The sequence below is a fragment of the Pseudophryne corroboree genome, chromosome 8, assembly GCF_028390025.1.
Source record: "Pseudophryne corroboree isolate aPseCor3 chromosome 8, aPseCor3.hap2, whole genome shotgun sequence".
Lineage (NCBI taxonomy): Eukaryota > Metazoa > Chordata > Amphibia > Anura > Myobatrachidae > Pseudophryne > Pseudophryne corroboree.
Window position 1 is genome coordinate 249,016,942 of NC_086451.1, and position 21,650 is coordinate 249,038,591.

Below are 21,650 nucleotides of genomic sequence, written 5' to 3' on the forward strand. Positions count from 1 at the left end.
CCAGGACAATTCTAAAAAGATTTCTTGCAGGCCGGAGAGGGAGCATAGGGGAATGAGGCGCGCCCTGCTCGACCACCAGCTGATTGACACATGGAGACTGACACATCCTGCCGAGATAGATTATTCCTTTTTCTCACACCCACATCAGACATATTCTAGAATTGATTACCTGTTTCTGAGTCACCGACACCTACATCTCCTTTCTGATGCTTTTATAGGACAAATTGTGTGGTCAGATCATGCCCCAGTTAACCTCACTTTACACCTGCCTCCCAGTACACATCGCCAATGGTCCTGGCGTTTTAACGACACTTTTTTGCAGGACGTGGACTGTCGGTCTCGAATCGACAATGCCTTAGATTCATATATCTGTACCAATGACCTAGATGACATTTCTATAATCTCGGTCTGGGAAGCACACAAATGTGTCATTAGGGGGGTTTGTGTCCAGATAGGATCTTTCCGTAAAAAGCAGAGGGAGAAACTCCGGGGTGAATTATTGTCTAAAATACAATCTCTCGAGCTTTTACACAAAAAATTCCAAACCCCACAATATTATGCTGATCTTGAAGCTGCTAGGGCAGATCTGAATAAGCTACTCTCTGACAGAGTCAAAGTTTCTTATCGGAAGTGCCGTAGCAGATACGATCAATGGGGTAACAAACCTGGGAAATTACTAGCCAAAGCCCTTAGAGAGCAACGTGCTCTTACTTTCATTCATACAATTAAAAATAGTCACGGTCAGCCCCAACATGAGACACCTCACATCGCTAGGGCCTTTAGGGCATATTATTCCACTCTGTATAACCTTTCTGGTCCGACCGGAAGAACTGATAAGTTGTCCCATCAAACAGCCATAGCTGACTACTTACGGGCCTTAGACTTCCCCACGCTATCCACAAAAAAAGTGGAAGATCTAGATGCCCCTTTCTCTACTGAGGAGGTTAGGAAAGTCATTGAATCTTCTCCCAACGGCAAGAGTCCTGGCCCTGATGGATATACCATTGCTTATTATAAAGCTTTCAAGGAGAAATTGGTCCCTCTACTCACGAGAGCCTTTAATACTATATCAGAACAATCGCCTTTCTCCCCGCAATCTCTCGAAGCCCATATTGCAGTTTTACTCAAGGAGGGTAAAGACCCCAGTCTTTGCTCCAGTTATCGGCCAATTTCACTATTAAATATAGACATAAAACTTTTTGCCAAACTGATTGCAAATCGCCTTAAACTATTATTACCTGGTTTGATACATGGAGATCAAGCTGGATTTGTTTTAGGCCGAGAAGCTAGAGATAACACCTCTAAAGTGCTCAACATGATTCACTATGCTGGCCAGCTTTCGTCCCCATCAATCATACTGTCGACCGATGCTGAAAAAGCATTTGACAGAGTGGACTGGGACTTTTTGTCTGGCATACTGAAGCATCTAGGGCTCGGTAATACCTGTCTTCACAGAATCCTATCTCTTTATACTTCCTCGTCTGCCAAAATTAGGATTAATGGCTCCCTTTCTGATTCCTTTTCTATTTCCAATGGCACACGACAAGGCTGCCCACTATCCCCATTGCTTTTTGTCCTTTGCATGGAAACATTAGCTCGAAGCATTAGGGCTAATCCGAATATCTCGGGTTTGCTGGTAAAAGGGACTGAATACAAATTGGCTTTATATGCCGACGATTTACTCGCTATAATTTCAAAACCGGTCACTTCTTTACCAAACCTGATGGTAGAATTTGAGAAGTTCGGAGCCCTCTCTAACTTCAAAATAAATTATTCCAAATCTATTGCCATGAATTTAACTACCTCTCCTGATGTAGTAGAGGGTCTGAAACATGCCTTCCCCTTTACTTTGCACGATCACAAATTAAAATATTTGGGGGTGCTACTGTCCAACGATTTATCCAAATTATTCTCCCTGAATTTTAGCCCCTTGTTGGCAAGGCTTCGCCTAGACTTCCAGAAATGGAAGAAATTAAGATTGTCATGGTTCGGCAGGATTAACGTTGTCAAAATGAACGCCCTCCCTAGAATATTATTCTTTCTCCAGACCCTTCCAATACACATCCCCCTACTTTGGTTCCGAGACGTCCAGAATCTTATTCGTGCATTTGTTTGGGGATGCAAAACACCCAGGTTTAAACACGAAATTTTATTTAGGAGAAAACATCAAGGGGGGCAACAACTCCCACATATTTCTAACTACTACCATGCAGTACATTTGAATAGGATTCTGGAATGGTCGCGTGCTAAGGATCGCAAACAATGGGTTCTACTAGAGGAGGGCTGCCTTCCACATTATATCGAAATTGCACCTTGGCTTCCTATCCTTCCGAAGGTCACTCACCCCACGGTCTCCCCCACGCTTAAATTATGGGCCACGCTGAGATCTCAAAGCCATATATCCTCCAAATGGTCCCCTCTAACCTCCTTTCTCCATAACTCCGAATTTGCTCCCGGTCTCCACGGGACAGCTTTTGCTCCATGGGCGGAAGCCGGGATTTTCAGGGTCGGTCAGCTGGTGAGTTCGGGTAGGGTGCGCTCCTTTTCAGATGTTCAGTCTTCTTGGAACCTACATAGTGCTGAGTTTTGGAGGTTCCTGCAGGTTCATAATTTCATAACATTTTCTAAGAACCTTTCTGATATAACTAGGGATCTCAACGAGTTTGAAAAACTATGCGTTTCTCCTAGTTCTCCCACACATACTATCTCACAAATTTATGCGCTTATCATGGAAGACTTTTTTCCGCAACCTCTTACCTTCATGGCTTCCTGGGAGAAGGAACTGTCAGGGCTACCTACACAGATCAAATGGGATTCCATATTTAGTAACGCCCAAGCGATCTCTTTATGCTTATCGACATTAGAGACCCTCTATAAACTTATATATAGGTGGTATAGGACTCCTCTTGTTCTTAATAAAATGTTTCCCTCCCTCTCGAATCTGTGCTGGAGATGTAGAAATGCCCCAGGGAGCTTTATGCATATTTGGTGGGATTGCCCTCTTATAACTCCATTTTGGGCAGAGGTATTTAAGTGTTCCGAACTGATAGTGGGAGATGAGATCCCGAAAGACCCGGGTTTTTGGCTCCTCAATCACACCTCCGCGGAGGCGCGCTCCTGCAAACATTCCCTATTGAGACATCTTAGCAACGCAGCAAAAGCGGTTATTCCAACTCTTTGGAGATCCACCTCACCACCCTCGATTAAATTTTGGTTCACAAAGATCGATTACTTTTTAGACATGGAAGACCTTATCTCCTTCTCATCTGGGAAAACCGTTAACTTCACAGCTATCTGGTTTCCCTGGTACGACTTTAAGGACTCGCCTGTGTATCGGTCCTACATGGCGACATAAACCCCCTCATATTCCGGGTACGATGTCTTTCTAATACGTCTCAGATCCTTAATTGATAAAGTTCCCCCCCTTATCTCCCAAACAACCCGTCCTTTCTGCGCAGACACTCACACCTGACTCTACCTGTCCTTACTTTCCCCTTCTTTTCTTTTTTCTTCCTTCTCTTTCTCTTCTTTCCTATTTTCCTATGCTGTTTTGTTAAAATATTCCCCCTTTATAAGTTCTGATGTTGTAAGCTATGCAGACAACTTATTTCCATACTTTGGGTGCTTTAAATGTATTGTACTGCAGTGGCAAATGCAGGATTTGCATGGGGGGGTTTCCAGAACTGGGCGGAGCCAATCACGGGGGTGGGGACTGAGGTGACCCAGTATATGCTGGGTCCGTAAAACTAGTGTGTCTGTATATATATATATATATGTGTGTGTAGATATATGTGTATATATATATATATATATATATATATATATCTACACACACATATATATATATATATATATACACACATACATATACACGGGTGGTCTTCAGTATGCCGGCGGTCGGGCTCCCGGCGACCAGCATACCGGCGCCGGGAGCCTGACCGCCGGCATACCGACACTTATTCTACCTCGTGGGGGTCCACGACCCCCCTGGAGGGAGAATAGAATAGTGTGGCGCGCGTATCGTGGCGAGCGCAGCGAGCCCGCAAGGGGCTCATTTGCGCTCGCTCATTTGCGCTCGCCTCCCGGTGCCGGTATGCTGGTCGCCGGGAGGCCGGCCGCCGGACGATCGTAGTGAACCCATATACACATATACATAGCATATTAAACATGCATACATATATATATATATATATATATATACACACACACATACAGTACACATATATATATACACATGTATATATATATATCTATATCATATGTGTGTGTGTTTATATGTATGTATGTATATACATGTGTATATATGTAGGCACATGGATATATATGTACTATAATTAAAATAAAGTAAACTTTTATTGCACTTGCAAGTGCCACCAGGAAGACAGCAGGCTGCAGAGGATGCTAGACAGTCATTAATAATACTCATGCAGCTAAAAAAAAAAAAAAAATTTTTTTTTTTTTTTTTTTTTTTTTAGTGGAGGGGGGTTTCTGGGTACTCGGAAACCCCCCCTGGGTGCGCCACTGTACTGACATATATGATATGCGATGATTTTGTCCCCTTTTTTGGAAAAGTATTGCTGTAATGTTCTGTCTGCTGCCTTAATTAATAAAAAACAGTTTACACAAAAAAAAAGAATTTCATGAAAGCTCTGGCTAGAGAAGGACAGTTATCTGAAGTAAAAGTTTCCAAAGTTAAGCACAGCAAAGCTAAAAGAAAGCATACTTCATACCTCCCAACATGACCCTCTCCAGGAGGGACAGAATGCTCTGTTCCTGGACTGCCCTCTTAATTTATGATTGCCATCACTTGTGCTGAAACACCTTTCTTGTCCATTAACCTGTTCCATACAGGTTACGGCAATCCTAAATTAAGAGAAAAGTCCAGAAGCAGAGCATTGTGTCCCTCCTGGAGAGGGTCATGTTGGGAGGTATGCATACTTGTTGGCCCCCAAACAAGGAAACTACTTATGGATGACATATTACACTAGAACACAGGTTCTCAAACTCGGTCCTCAGGACCCCACACAGTGCATGTTTTGCAGGTCTCCTCACAGAATCACAAGTGAATAATTGGCTTCACCTGTGGACCTTTTAAAATGTGTCAGTGAGTAATTAATACACCTGTGCACTTGCTGGGTTACCTGCAAAACATGCACTGTGTGGGGTCCTGAGGACCGAGTTTGAGAACCACTGCACTAGAACACTAAATTGACATAAAAAGGAGTCTGTTGCTTGGCCCTCCTTCAAGACAGCTGTAGGTGTATTCTGGGAACAGAAAATAGGATTTGGGTAAATCCTTTTCTCCTAGTCCGTAGAGGATGCTGGGGACCACATTAGTACCATGGGGTATAGACGGGTCCACCAGGAGCCATTGGCACTTTAAGAGTTTAATAGTGTGGGCTGGCTCCTCCCTCTACCAGGGAGGAGCTAGCCCAGACTCCTACCAGACTCAGTCCAGAAATTGTGCCTGAGGAGACAACATACTTTGAGAGAAGGAAATTCACAGATAGCTCACACAACAGGAAAATCCGGCTAACATGCCAGAAAACTCAGCAACAGCTGAAACAGTAAACATTGCAGAACTTACCTAGGAACCAGGCAGTACTGAACTATAAAACCAATACAGGAAAACGAAGTGCTGGGCGGGCGCCCAGCATCCTCTACGGACTACGAGAAAAGGATTTACCGGTAGGTAATTAAAATCCTATTTTCTCTTACGTCCTAGAGGATGCTGGGGTCCATATTAGTACCATGGGGATGTACCAAAGCTTCCAAAATGGGAGGGAGAGCGCGGAGGCTCCTGCAAGACTGCTTGACCAAACTTGAGGTCATCAGAGGCCAAAGTATTGAACTTGTAAAACTTAGCAAACGTGTTTGACCCAGACCAAGTAGCTGCTCGGCAAAGCTGTACAGCCGAGACACCCTGGTCAGCCGCCCAGGAAGAGCCCACCTTACGAGTAGAGTGGGCCTTTACAGATTTTGGACACGGCAATCCTGTCGTAGAATATGCATGCTGGTTGGTGAACCTGATCCAGCGTGAAATCAACTGCTTAGAAGCAGGACACCCAATTTTATTGGGATCATAGAGGACAAACAGAGAGTCACATTTTCTATGACGACCCGTCCTCCACATAAATCTTCAAAGCCCTCACAACATCCAAGGCCTTTGAAGCAATTGAGGAGTCAGTAACAACTGGCACCACAATAGGTTGGCCGATACAACCTTAGGCAGGAACTGTGGACGAGTCCTAAGTTTCGCCCTATCTTCATGGAAGATCAGATAGGGACTTTTACAAGACAAAGCCCGCAATTCCGACACTCGTCGAGCAGAAGCTAAGGCCAACAAAGTGTCCGCCTTCCACGTGAGAAACTTGATGTCAGCAGATCCGCGTACCAAGCCCTCCTTGGCCAGTCCCGAGCAATGAGGATTGCCAGAACCTTTGTTCTTCTTACTAGTTGAAGAACCTTTGGTATCAGAGGAAGTGGAGGGAACACGTACACTGACGTGCACACCCACTGTGTTACCAGTGCGTCCACCGCCACTGCCTGCGGGTCTCTCGACCTAGAACAGTATCTCCGCAGCTTCTTGTTGAGGCAGAAGGCCATAATGTCTATGTATGGAACTCCCCACCAACCGGTTACCTCCTCGAACACCTCCGTGTGGAGGCCCCACTCTCCTGGATGGAGATCGTGTCTGCTGAGGAAGTCTGCTTCCCAGTTGTCTACTCCCGTGATGAAGATTGCTGACATCGACACCGCATGTCTTTCTGCCCAGAGGAGGATTCTTGACACCTCTGACATTGCAGCCCTGCTCTTCGTTCCGCCTCGTCGGTTTATGTAGGCCACTGTGGTCACGTTGTCTGACTGCACCTGAACAACCCAATCCTGTAGAAGGTGTGCTGCTTGCAGAAGGCCGTTGTACACGGCTCTTAGCTCCAGGCTGTTGGAAGGTTTCCCCCTGAGCGACTGCTCCCCAGCCTCTTAGACTTGCATCTGTGGTTAGAAGGATCCAGTCCTGAACTCCTAACCTTCAGCCTTCCAGAAGGTGTGGTAGTTGTAGCCACCAGAGGAGCGAAATCCTGGCTTTCGGTGACAGACATATCCTCTAGTGCATATGTAGGTGAGATCCCGACCACTGGTCTAAGAGATCCAGCTGAAAGTATCAAGCATGAAACCTTCCGTACTGCAGAGCCTCGTAGGAGGCAACCATCTTCCCCAGAAGGCGGATGCACTGATGAACTGAAACCCGAGCAGGCTTCAAGACACACCCGGACCACTGGTAGAAACACCCTCTGTACTTCCGTGTCTAGGATCATCCCCAGGAAAGACATCCTCCTTGTCGGCTCCAGATGAGACTTTGGAAGGTTCAGGATCCAACCGTGCTCCTTGAGCAATTGTGTCGTGAGAGCAATGGATCTTAACAACTTCTCCCTGGATGACGCCTTGATCAGGAGATCATCCAGATACGGAATTATGTTCACCCCCTGCATGCGGAGGAGAACCATCATCTCTGCCATCACCTTGGTGAAGACCCTCGGTGCTGTGGAGAGGCCAAACGGCAGCGCCTGAAACTGATCATCTAACAGTGCAAACCTGAGATATGCCTGATGCGGAGACCAAATGGGAATGTGGAGGTATGCATCCTTGATATCCAGGGACACCAGGAACTCCCTCTCCGTCAGTCCTGAGATGACAGTTCTCAGAGACTCCATATTGAATTTGAACTCCCTGAGATAAGGGTTCAGAGATTTTAAGTTCAGAATTGGCTGTACCGAACCATCCGGCTTCGGTACCACGAAAAGGTTTGAATAGTTACCTTTGTTCCACTGATGAGGCGGAACTGGAACAATGACCTCGGACACCACCAATTTTCGGATAGCCTCCAGAAGAATTGTTCTGTCTGCCGGCAGAGCTGGCAAGCCTGATTTGAAGAAACGGTGAGGTGAGAGAGTTTGAAACTCCAGCCTTCACCCCCTGGACACTATATCCTGTACCCAAGGGTCCAGACCAGACAACATCCAGACGCGTCTGAAATACCGGAGTCTTGCCCCCACCTGACATTCCTCCAGGCTGAGCTGTCCACCGTCATGCGAAGGACTTTGAAATACCAGAAGCAGGCTTCTGGCCTTGGGAACCTGCGGGAGCCGGCTTCTTTCCTTTAGCACGACCACCTCTGAAGAAGGTGTTTGAAGGCTTGTTCTTTCTAGGCCTTGCGGTCCGAAAGGACTGTGACGTGGCTGGTGAAAAAGGCTTCTTCATAGCCGGTGCAGCTGAGGGGAGAAAAGGAGACTTACCCGCGGTAGCTGTGGCAATCCACGCATCCAGCGCCCCCCCAAAGAGAGCCTGACCTGTATATGGTAGGCCCTCCACACTCTTCCTGGATTCCGCGTCCGCAGACCATTGGCGCAGCCAGAGACCCCTGCGAGCCGAGATGGACATGGAGTAGATCCCCGCAGCCATGGAACCCAGGTCCTTCATGGAATCTACCAGGAACCCTGCAGAATCCTGAATATTACGTAAAAATAAATCAACGTCACCTTTATCCATCGTAGTCAAGTCCTCCTGCAGAGTGATTGACCACATGGCAATAGCTTTAGAAATCCAAGCACAGGCAATAGTAGGCCGCAGTATAGCCCCTGAAGCCGTGTAAATGTATTTTATTGTAGCATCCACCTTGCGATCTGCCGGGTCCTTCAACGCGGTAGATCCCGGGACTGGTAAAACCACCTGTTTTGGCAGCCTGGAGACAGAGGCATCAACTATCGGTGGAGACTCCCACTTCTTTCTATCTTCCTCTGGGAAGGGAAAAGCAATGTGCAACACATCACATACGGCCTCAATCATCAACTGCACCCCCTTAGCAAGTGATGCCGTCCCCCTCGACACATCCCAGTCACCGTTTGCAGTGTCAGAATCGTTGTCCGTGTCATTCTGCATAATTTTGGTAAGCGCAAGTTTGTAAGAATGTACCGCAGGGGACCATGAGGGAGCAGTATCAGACCATACAACTATAGAGGATTGCAATACCTGAGTTGCATGCTCAGTTCTTGTAACCCTTTCAGAAATCTGAGAAATAGTCCCCCTGAGAGAGGCTAACCACTCCGGTTCTCTAGCTGGGATCTGCGCTACAACAGTGCAATCCTGATTACATGGGATGGGATCTTCCTAAGAAGATAAATCCTCTGCAGCATATGAAAGAGTCTCTAGACATGTTTGCAAATACACACCACTCACCCCACATACACACAGGGTACTGGGCAGAGTTTCCCCCCCCCCAAGAATGGCAGAGAGACACAGAGATTGGAGCCAACCCACACACATCGCTACTATAGGTATAGGGAGACCCTAAACCAGTGCTGACTGTGTCCCTTAATAGGTGACACAGTCGTTACACAGCCTCCCCTCCCTTCTACAACCCCCTGGTACCGTACAGATAGCTGGAGTTGCACTGGAGGGACTGATCTTCCACTTGCATCCGACTGCAGGCAGGAAAATGGTGCTGAAACGCTGCTGGGTCCGCTGAGAAGGCTCGCCCCCTTAATGGCGCTATCTTCCCGATCTTTAAGATTATACTGGCCTGAGGTATTTTTGTGCTGGCTGAGATCCGCAGACCCCGACAGGCTGGATTGGTCAGTGTTGGGTCAGGCGCTGGCTCAGGGCGCCCCTCACAGCGCCACACCTATGTAACGCTGAGCCGTCCGGGAGCGCAGTTAATATTGCACTCCTACCCTGTAGCCGCCATCTTCACACCGACCCCCCGCTTGTTAGGGGGGGGGGGGACGGTGACTCACTCGCCACACTTCAGCTCTGCAAGGGGGTGGCGGCATGCTGCTGGGGTGAACGTTCCCCTGTGGCGGGGCGCGATCTATCCCCTCTGGAGCTCAATGTCCAGTTAGCGGAGACAGTGGCTCAGACCCCGCAGGGCGGACACTGCTCCCCCCCTCAGTCCCTTGCTGCAGGCAGGCTGTTGCCAACAGCCTCCTGTAAAAGAAATAGGATTTTAATACCTGCCGGTAAATCCTTTTCTCCTAGTCCGTAGAGGATGCTGGGGTCCACTTCAGTACCATGGGGTATAGATGGTTCCAGTGGCGCACCCAGGGGGGTTTTCTGAGCACCCAGAAACCACCCTCCACTAAAAATATATATATATATATATATATATATATATATATATACGGTGTAAATGTTCTTGGTGACTGAAGCCACAGTCCACCGACCCCCTCACCACAGAAACAGGCGGCACTCCACGGATTTAGTTGTGAGAAAAAATTTATAAAGCAAACTGCATGACGAGTCCAACGTTTCAACACCGCAATGGGTGTTTTTGTTTTTGTCAAGGACACATGGTGAAAATTGCCGCCTGTTTCTGTGGTGAGGGGGTCGGTGGACTGTGGCTTCAGTCACCACGAACATTTACACCGTGTATTTATTTGAGGAGGGCACCCCGGTCTGTACCTATGCTGTTCCTGAGTGCCGACTATTTCCATCATATATATATATATATATATATATATATATATATATTTTATTTTATTTATTTTAGCTGTATGAGTATTATTAATGGCTGTCTAGCGTCCTCTGCAGCCTGCTGTCTTCCTGGTGGCACTTGTAAGTGCAATAAAAGTTTACTTTATTTTAATTATAGTACATATATATATATACACGTGCATACATATATACACATGTATATACATACATACATATAAACACACACACACATATGATATATATACATGTGTATGTATACGTGTACTGTATGTGTGTATATATATATATATATATATATTGTGTACAAAAGGTGCAGATAGCGCTACAACCTGAATATTCTATAACCAGATATCCCTGAGACGGGAGATTATAAATTATACATAAAATAGTGCAAAGTTTAAATTACTTAAAAAACACTCCCAAAGTAAATGGTGTCGCAACCAGATTTCAAAATGTCCAATTCCCAGGGGAACTTAATTCTCAAATTTGCTCTAGTGGTAAATCGGTTGCGCCTTCAGTGTTCGTGAATAATACGTTGTAAATCCTTAAGTGGTAATTAAAATATGCGTACCAGACATACGTAGAACGTTCGCCTTATTTAGGGTGTCTTTGCATCTGGATATTCCTTACTCGTACTGATTCTCCGTTCCCATCCGTCCAGGCATTGGTGTGGAGTTTGTACGTATATGCAAGACAGTGTGTCAATATACTGCTCTTAAAAAGTGACTTGGTGCTATTATTGTGCAAAGTTTGCAATAAAGTGAATATGTGCAGAAGAAGTGCTGTAAGTGCTTGTTAGAAATATATATAATATAGATAAAAATGAATAAAAATAAATATGTTACTGGCAGTGTGCTGATTCCCTTTTTTCTTAGGTACTGTGCTTAAATACCATTTATTAAGGGTGCAACACCATATAGCTCAGTAATTAAGAGGAGATCTAGAGAGGAGGTATATTAATATGAGGCACTTACATCTAAAGTTGCAATGAATTAAAAAGATGCTGCCGTCATTCCGTCATCAGACTTATATACCTTTAAAAAAGTCCCATGCGGGAAGGAAAAGCCTCTGATAGTGTAGTATTATTTAAAAAAACATTTTAATAATACATAAAGCGACAAAAAAACATATAGGTGGACTCGTACAATTTAAAAGATGCATATAAGCTTATCTGTTATGTCCTCAGATAGGAGGATACCGGCACTCCGCTCCTATCTGAGGATATAACAGATAAGCTTATATGCATCTTTTAAATTGTACGAGTCCACCTATATGTTTTTTTGTCGCTTTATGTATTATTAAAATGTTTTTTTAAATAATACTACACTATCAGAGGCTTTTCCTTCCCGCATGGGACTTTTTTAAAGGTATATAAATCTGATGACGGAATGACGGCAGCATCTTTTTAATTCATTGCAACTTTAGATGTAAGTGCCTCATATTAATATACCTCCTCTCTAGATCTCCTCTTAATTACTGAGCTATATGGTGTTGCACCCTTAATAAATGGTATTTAAGCACAGTACCTAAGAAAAAAGGGAATCAGCACACTGCCAGTAACATATTTATTTTTATTCATTTTTATCTATATTATATATATTTCTAACAAGCACTTACAGCACTTCTTCTGCACATATTCACTTTATTGCAAACTTTGCACAATAATAGCACCAAGTCACTTTTTAAGAGCAGTATATTGACACACTGTCTTGCATATACGTACAAACTCCACACCAATGCCTGGACGGATGGGAACGGAGAATCAGTACGAGTAAGGAATATCCAGATGCAAAGACACCCTAAATAAGGCGAACGTTCTACGTATGTCTGGTACGCATATTTTAATTACCACTTAAGGATTTACAACGTATTATTCACGAACACTGAAGGCGCAACCGATTTACCACTAGAGCATATATATATATGCATTGCAAAAGAATGCCGCGCCACTTGTGATAACACAAACTCTCAATTAGAAAAACTCCCAGTTATTTGGGCGTCAGCTGCCCCCTAAGGAAACGGCAATGGTGTGTTGCCGCAAAACAAAGGATAGGGATACCGGATAGGGGTATGAGCGACCTAAGGTGTTTATATGTTGCCAAATATAATAAATATAATAAAAAGATGTATGAGATTTATAAAAATATATTATTAATTTATTTCACAACATTAGGAATGAATTTAAAGTGCAATGTAAATAAAAGAGACAAAAAATTATTAATTAAAAGTTAAAAAAAAAAAATAGGAGAGAGAGTCTCTTACATAAAATATGGTTCTAAAAAGACAGTTCTTTTAAAAAAGAGAATGGACATATGTTAGATCCTCAATTAAAGTGCAAATTGCCTGTGCAAATAAGCTCATTTAAAAAGTGGAGTAATAGCATATATAATCTTAACTGATATGGCAGGAGGTCTCTGGGTGAAGGCCCAACGCGTTTCGTCTCCAAGACTTCTTCATGGGGTAAGTGACAAGGTATGGTTGAACTCCTATATATACCCCCATAATTGGGAGTTAAGTGATGACATCACATCCTGTCTAGGTTCATGCATATTCATTAGATAGTTTCTACTTGCTGTAGTATACATATATTCCTTATTGGTAGCTGCCGTTTTTAAATGCAGCATGGCATAAACAGTGTATATAAGTACATAAATGAATTTCGGGCATTAGCGCAGGTAATCCCGGACAGGCGCTGTACTTCCGCCACATTTCCGGTGTACGAACAGTCCGTATGCGCATGCGCGCCGTCTTAGTGTCGTTCCCCGCTTCCGGTTGCGCTTGTGTAGCGGCGTGACGACATCTTCGTGTGTTCGGCTGTATACATCTTATTGGTTACTTCTGGCACGTGGTTTCTCAGACCGGAATTTCCATGTAGTGGAACGCACAGGTGGACCGCCTCACGTGACCTGGATATTCGGCTTTGCCTTGTTGTGGAGACGTTCTTCATGTACTCTTATGGTTTCTTTTAAACACATACATTGTCCGGACGTGGTCCCCAAAGAAATATAAATAAAAATATGTTTAGAGAATTTTCATATTACAGCGTTTTGCAATTGCAGAACGGACATCAAATTCATAAAGATTTTTTATATAGGTCGACATACTTATGCATAATAGGCCGTACGATATGTATTACCTACTAGGTGATTTATCGCGCCCTACGGGCGCTCTTCACACCGTCGTAAGGGGCTACGCCCCCTTAACCCTTGCACACCCTTGTGGCGTGCAATATTTTTATTATATGGAGTATTACATCCAATCCTAATTGTGTGAGTGGTTATATATTGCACGGACAAAGGGCGTGCAATAGTTAAGGGGTGGAAGCCCCTTGCAACGTGGTTGCGGGGAAGAGGCGGATGGGATCCTGGGGAGCCACGGGAGGGGCAGTTGCGGTGGTGCCGCAGGTGGGGGAGGGTGCCTGGGTGCCGCGGGTGGAGGTCCGGAGCTGCTGCAGGTGGGGGAGGAGCAGTTGCGGGGTTGCCCCAGGTGGGGGAGGGGTGGATGCGGTGGTGCGACGGGAGGTACGGGGTCGCTTCGGGTGGGGGAGGGGATCCAGAGCTATCGCGGCGCTGGAGGGGGTGTGTGGGGGTGCCGCGGATGGGGCCCGGAGGTACTTTGAGTGGGGGAGGGGCGGGTAATGCTTATCCTGCTTCTCCTCTTGTCAGCAGCTAAGCTGCTGTCCTCCCTTTGGCAGTGGCTCTCCCAGAGACTCGCACAGCAGCCAGTCACTATTGTATGCGCCGGTGTCTCAATATGCTGCATTACAGGGAAGAAGATGTACGCAATAAACTACAGCTCCCAGCAGCCCTAAGGGGCAGAATGCTTCGGTGCTAAGGGCTGCTGGGAGCTGTAGTTTATGTAGTGCATCTACTTCCCTATAATGCAGCACGTTGGGAGACTGGTGCTAACAATAGTGACTGGCTGTCAGAACTGAGTGACTGGCTGAATCAATGTAAAAGGTGAGAGTGCAGTGTCAGTGTCAGTGACACTGCACACAGGTTCGGCGCTAGCCGCTCAGCAAAGGGATGCAGTGCAGGGAGGCACCAGGAAGGAGAGACATTCTCCCTGCTCTGCATCCCTGTGCTGAGCTGCTGCTGCTATCCCTGCTGCTGCTGCCGGCTGCTGTCACACATGCAGCGGCGCCGGCAGCACAAAGCCTCCTCTCTCCCCCTCCCCTCCCCTGCGTGACATTCAGTGGCCGGGAGGGAGCCAAAGTGGGTGGGGCTAGATTGGAGCAAGGGGCGGAGCTACACTGGACAATGCTGCTGCAGGCGGATGAGCTGCTAAAGCTTCGGCCAGCCAGACTTCATTAGATAAGTGTCTGGAAAGAGAGTGAGTGTGTGTGTGTATATACAGTGTCTGTGTATACTGTATATATGTGTGACTGTGTATGTGTGTAATGTATGTACAGTATGTGTGTGTGTTTGTATATATGTGTCGTGTGTGTGTGTGTGACTGTTGCATAATGTGTGTGTTACTGATACAGGGGGCGTTACGTGTGTAAGCGGCACTGGTACAGGGGGCGTTATGTGTGTAAGCGTCACTGGTACAGGGGGCGTTACGTGTGTGAGCGTCACTGGTACAGGGGGCGTTACGTGTGTAAGCGGCACTGGTACAGGGGGCGTTACGTGTGTAAGCGGCACTGCTACAGGGGGCATTATGTGTGTAAGCGGCACTGGTACAGGGGGCATTACGTGTGTAAGCGGCACTGGTACAGAGGGCGTTACGTGTGTAAACGGTACTGGGAGAGGGGGCATTACGTGTGTAAGCGTCACTGGTACAGGGAGTGTTACTTGTGTAAGCGTCACTGGTACAGGGGGCGTTATGTGTGTAAGCGGCACTGGTACAGGGGGCATTACGTGTGTAAGCATCACTGGTACAGGGGGCGTTACGTGTGTAAGTGTCACTGGTACAGAGGGCGTTACGTGTGTAAGCTGCACTGGTACAGAGGGCGTTATGTGTGTAAACGGTACTGGGAGAGGGGGCATTACGTGTGTAAGCGTCACTGGTACAGGGGGGGCGTGACATGTGTAAGCGTCACTGATACAGGAGGGCGTGACATGTGTAAGCATCACTGGTACAGGGGGCATTACATGTGTAAGTGTCTCTGGTACAGGTGGCATTACATGTGTAAGTGTCTCTACTACAGGGGTCATTATGTGCGCTGTGCGTTTGTAAAGTATGCGAGGGTGCAAATATATAGTTTGCAGGGGGGCGCCGAACACTCTAGCACCGGGCCAGACTGCACACCCACTGCAGTGCACAGCACTGTCACCTTTTACATTAATTCAGCGTCCATACATTACCCTCCGCGATATCACCCTCTCTATCCGCTACATTAACCATCTCGGGGCTTCCAGGCCGGCAGGGCAGGTGCTGTGTTGCGGAGTCAGGGCCTCTTGAGATCTGGGCGTGGCTGTGGCGGGGAGGCACTTCTGTGACATCACCCACAGAGGAGGCTCCGGGGCTCAGAGAGTATGCGGCGCAGGGAGGCCTATGAAAGTCTTCCGCTGCGCCGCTTTCATACACATCTATGCCGGGTGCCGCAGCAGCTTTTGTTCCACCTGCGGCGCGGCTAGGGAGTGGGGATTGTTGATGCCGGAGGGGGCAGGTGGACTGGCAGCAAGACATTGGTGGTCATTCAGAGTTGATCGCTCGCTAGCAGTTTTTAGCAGCCGTGCAAATGCTATGCCGCCGCCCAGTGGGAGTGTATTTTAGCTTAGCAGAAGTGGGAACGAAGGGATAGTAGAGCGGGTACAAAAAAATTTTGTGCATTTTCAGAGCAGCTTCAGACCTACTCGGCACTTGCGATCACTTTAGACCAGTGATTTTCAACCTTTTTTAACTCGTGGCACACCGAACAATATTTTTAAATTGCCAAGGCACACCATCAGTCCCCCACGGGGAAAAAAACAAAGACGTTGGCCCCCCACAGTAAAACAAAAAGCCTCCCCCCCCCCCCCCCCCCCACACACACACACAGACATTGGCCTCCACAGAAAAAAACGATTACATTATTCCCCATACAAAAAACAATCACATTGCACCCTACATAAACCATTTTGCTCCCCACATAAATTACATTGCTCCCTACATACAATATATTCCTCCCCAAATAAGTTACAGTGCCCCCCACATAAGTTACATTGGTCCCCCATACTTTATTCCCCACAAATATTAGCCCCTACCGTCATCTGTCCTCCTCCTTGTCTGTCCCTCAATGGCGGGGGGTTGCATACAGTGCTGTGAGCACTGAGCAGCAGGCGGACATCTGTGGGTGCCTGCATGCGGGCGGCTGGTGCGGATGCGGGAGGGTCGCGGGCAGGAGGAAGGGCAGAAGTGGATGCGGGAGCGTGGCGGGCAGGAGGGAGGGTAGGTGTGGATGCGGGTGGGCTGCCTGGCTTGTGGAATGACCGATGATGCGGCGGGCGTGACCTATGATGTCACTGCTGCATCTCCATGGCATAGGTCACGGCCCATGCGCGCTTGAGTCTGTGCCTCCCAGAGGATCCCAGTGCTGCTGCTGCCTGGGCTCACAGTTTGTTTTGAAGGTACGGCAGCGGTTCTAGCTCCGCGGCACACCTTACAACCAGTCACGGCACACTAGTGTGCCGCGGCACACCGGTTGAAAATGCCTGCTTTAGACCATTCAGTTCATAAACACGCCCTGCGTTCGGGCAGCCACGCCTGCGTTTTTCTGAACACTCCCTGAAAATAGTCAATTGACACCCAGAAACGCCCTCTTCCTGTCAATCACTGTGCGGCTGCCTATGCGACTGAAAAGCATCATCGCTAGACCCTGTGTAAAACTACATCGCTCGTTGTAATAGTACGCCACACGTGCGCATTGCGCTGCATACGCATGCACAGAAGTGCCGAGTTTTTGCCTGATCGCTGCACAGCGAACGAATGCAGCTAGCGATCAACTTGGAATGACTCCCATAGGACGCTGCAGTAAAAGGATGTTTTCCCCCTATCTACAGCGCAGAGACTTGCTGCAGATGCAGTGACATACCCTCCAGCTGCACCTTTTTGGCAGGTACATTCCCTTTTTTTTATGGTCTGTACCGATTATTGACTCTCCAAGCTTCCATTGAAAGTATAGGAAAAGGGGCGTGGCCACGCACCTGTACCCGTGACCACGCCCCTTTTTCGAATGTGTATCAATGTTTATGTGTAAAGTGTTGGAGGGTATGTTGCTGCAGATGCAGGGGGACTATTTTGGGGTGTGGGGCTGGAGCTGCAGCTCCATCAGTCCCAATTGCTAATCCTGCTCTGTGAAAACACAGCAGCCAAAGGGCAGAGCCTCCCATTGGATGTAACCTGTGTGGGAGGGCATTTCTCGGCCAATCAGCTGTGGGCTGGGTGTGATAGACCTGCCACTAACCCAATGAGAGCTCCTAGCCACGCCCAGCGTTAGAAACCCAGGCACAGAATCACAGGGCTATTATATAGGAGATGATATTCTGACATCAATAAATATAGTCACATCAAAGAGCATATATATAGATTAAAATATTAAAATATTTAAATTTGTGTGCTATTACACACATAAGAGGAGCTGTATATAAGAATATACCTAAGAGGATATAAGGATAAGGAAGAAGAGGGTTCCGAGGGAAAATTCAGTTTCATTAGAGGGTGAACTAGTGATGTGAAATCATATATGATTCATGAGAAATGATTGTTGCGTGATATTTACTAAGTGCTGTGGGTGCTATTTGGTAGATGGTGCCAAACACAGGTGATCTAATAAGGTGCAGTTTCCTTAATTGTGTGGCCTGTTAATTGAGGTACTATTATCTTAGTGCATACTAGGATATACCTAGATTCTATAGTGCTTAGAAAAAGATTAGTGCGTATCTATAAGGCTTATACCTAAAATGTGATCAAGTGTTCTATAAACATCCGTCGTGACTGGACTTTTAGACAGTTGCCTTTTACTTTCAGTACAGTACCTAATATTCCCAATGGGTCGCCCCTTTTGGTACTAGTCAGGCCCAACACTGCTTCGCTTCCAAGTTCGGTTGAGATTGGGCCTTTCCAGTGTGGTTTGACTGTATTTCTTTCGTACGCAACAAAAAATGCCCACACAAGATGTTTAATACTTTATTATCATTATTTTATTATATTATTTTACCAGTGAGGTGCTATATATATACATGTGAAGAGTGCAGTGGAGAATTTCTAGATATTTTGGATAATCTTCAACGACACCTTTACAGAAACGGAGCTATTTCATAGTTCTCGTTCAGGCCAAGTGGGTGTATGGTTTTTAACTGGAAAATCCAGAACATCTCTCGTTGTGATAGCTTCATTGCCCAGTCTCCTCCTCTTTCTCCGAGTTTCACCAGTTCTATTGCCTTGAAGGTCAGTTCTTCTGGATTCGAGTTGTGTTTCTCCGTGAAGTGCCTTGAGATGGTATGGCTGTCGACTTTATTCTTAATATTGCGAACGTGTTCTTGTATCCTGAGTTTAAGTTGTCTCTTCGTCTTTCCCACATACTTTTTTCCACACGCGCATTCCAGTAAGTAAATCACCGATGAGTTGTTACAGTTGATAAAGTCCTTGATTTTGTATTCCTTCTGGTTTCCCATGTCGCTAAAGCTTCTCCGATTGGGATGTAGGAATTTGCAAACGTTACAACGACCACACTTGTAAGATCCAACACATCTGGATATCATCATATTGTTTTCTGTTTTGGTTTTCAGCATGCTTGGTGCCAATAAGTCCTTCAAGTTCTTTGTTTTTTTGTATATTATTTCTGGGCGTGGCGGGAGTATCTCTCTTAGTACTGGGTCCATTAACAGGATTCCCCAGTGTGTTTTGAATGATTTCCTTATCAGGTCCTCGTGACGTTTATATGTGGTTACAAAGGCTGTGGATTCTTTCTTTGTGTCCTTTGTCTTGTAGACAAGCAGATCTTCCCGCTTGAGACTTTTTGTTTTGATGATGGCTTTTTCTAAAATGTCGGATGGGTACTCTTTCTGCTGGAATCTTTCCTTGTATGTCTCAAACTGTTCTTCACACTTTCTTCTTTTCCACAGACTAAGAAGAAATTGCAGTGCCCTGAAAGAGTGTGAAGAACAGTTGGAGACATACAAGGAAAGATTCCAGCAGAAAGAGTACCCATCCGACATTTTAGAAAAAGCCATCATCAAAACAAAAAGTCTCAAGCGGGAAGATCTGCTTGTCTACAAGACAAAGGACACAAAGAAAGAATCCACAGCCTTTGTAACCACATATAACCGTCACGAGGACCTGATAAGGAAATCATTCAAAACACACTGGGGAATCCTGTTAATGGACCCAGTACTAAGAGAGATACTCCCGCCACGCCCAGAAATAATATACAAAAAAACAAAGAACTTGAAGGACTTATTGGCACCAAGCATGCTGAAAACCAAAACAGAAAACAATATGATGATACCCAGATGTTTTGGATCTTACAAGTGTGGTCGTTGTAACGCTTGCAAATTCCTACATCCCAATCGGAGAAGCTTTAGCGACATGGGAAACCAGAAGGAATACAAAATCAAGGACTTTATCAACTATAACAACTCATCGGTGATTTACTTACTGGAATGCGCGTGTGGAAAAAAGTATGTGGGAAAGACGAAGAGACAACTTAAACTCAGGATACAAGAACACGTTCGCGATATTAAGAATAAAGTCGACAGCCATACCATCTCAAGGCACTTCACGGAGAAACACAACTCGAATCCAGAAGAACTGACCTTCAAGGCAATAGAACTGGTGAAACTCTGAGAAAGAGGAGGAGACTTGGCAATGAAGCTATCACAACGAGAGATGTTCTGGATTTTCCAGTTAAAAACCATGCACCCACTTGGCCTGAACGAGAACTATGAAATAGCTCCGTTTCTGTAAAGGTGTCGTTGAAGATTATCCAAAATATCTAGAAATTCTCCACTGCACTCTTCACATGTATATATATAGCACCTCACTGGTAAAATAATATAATAAAATAATAAAATAATGATAATAAAGTATTAAACATCTCGTGTGGGCATTTTTTGTTGCGTACGAAAGAAATACAGTCAAACCACACTGGAAAGGCCCAATCTCAACCGAACTTGGAAGCGAAGCAGTGTTGGGCCTGACTAGTACCAAAAGGGGCGACCCATTGGGAATATTAGGTACTGTACTGAAAGTAAAAGGCAACTGTCTAAAAGTCCAGTCACGACGGATGTTTATAGAACACTTGATCACATTTTAGGTATAAGCCTTATAGATACGCACTAATCTTTTTCTAAGCACTATAGAATCTAGGTATATCCTAGTATGCACTAAGATAATAGTACCTCAATTAACAGGCCACACAATTAAGGAAACTGCACCTTATTAGATCACCTGTGTTTGGCACCATCTACCAAATAGCACCCACAGCACTTAGTAAATATCACGCAACAATCATTTCTCATGAATCATATATGATTTCACATCACTAGTTCACCCTCTAATGAAACTGAATTTTCCCTCGGAACCCTCTTCTTCCTTATCCTTATATCCTCTTAGGTATATTCTTATATACAGCTCCTCTTATGTGTGTAATAGCACACAAATTTAAATATTTTAATATTTAAATCTATATATATGCTCTTTGATGTGACTATATTTATTGATGTCAGAATATCATAGGTAATACATATCGTACGGCCTATTATGCATAAGTATGTCGACCTATATAAAAAATCTTTATGAATTTGATGTCCGTTCTGCAATTGCAAAACGCTGTAATATGGAAATTCTCTAAACATATTTTTATTTATATTTCTTTGGGGACCACGTCCGGACAATGTATGTGTTTAAAAGAAACCATAAGAGTACATGGAGAACGTCTCCATGACAACAAGGCAAAGCCGAATATCCAGGTCACGTGAGGCGGTCCACCTGTGCGTTCCACTACATGGAAATTCCGGTCTGAGAAACCACGTGCCAGAAGTAACCAATAAGATGTATACAGCCGAACACACGAAGATGTCGTCACGCCGCTACACAAGCGCAACCGGAAGCGGGGAACGACACTAAGACGGCGCGCATGCGCATACGGACTGTTCGTACACCGGAAATGTGGCGGAAGTACAGCGCCTGTCCGGGATTACCTGCTCTAATGCCCGAAAATTCATTTATGTACTTATATA

At 45.7% G+C, this 21,650-nt stretch overlaps 2 pseudogenes; one reads left to right on the forward strand and one right to left on the reverse strand.

Annotated features, from left to right (window-relative positions):
* Positions 1–18,434: 18,434 nt before the first annotated feature.
* LOC134952937 (5S ribosomal RNA) lies at positions 18,435–18,553 on the reverse strand (annotated as a pseudogene).
* A 1,985-nt stretch (positions 18,554–20,538) lies between these two features.
* On the forward strand, positions 20,539–20,657 carry LOC134952949 (5S ribosomal RNA; annotated as a pseudogene).
* Positions 20,658–21,650: the final 993 nt, after the last annotated feature.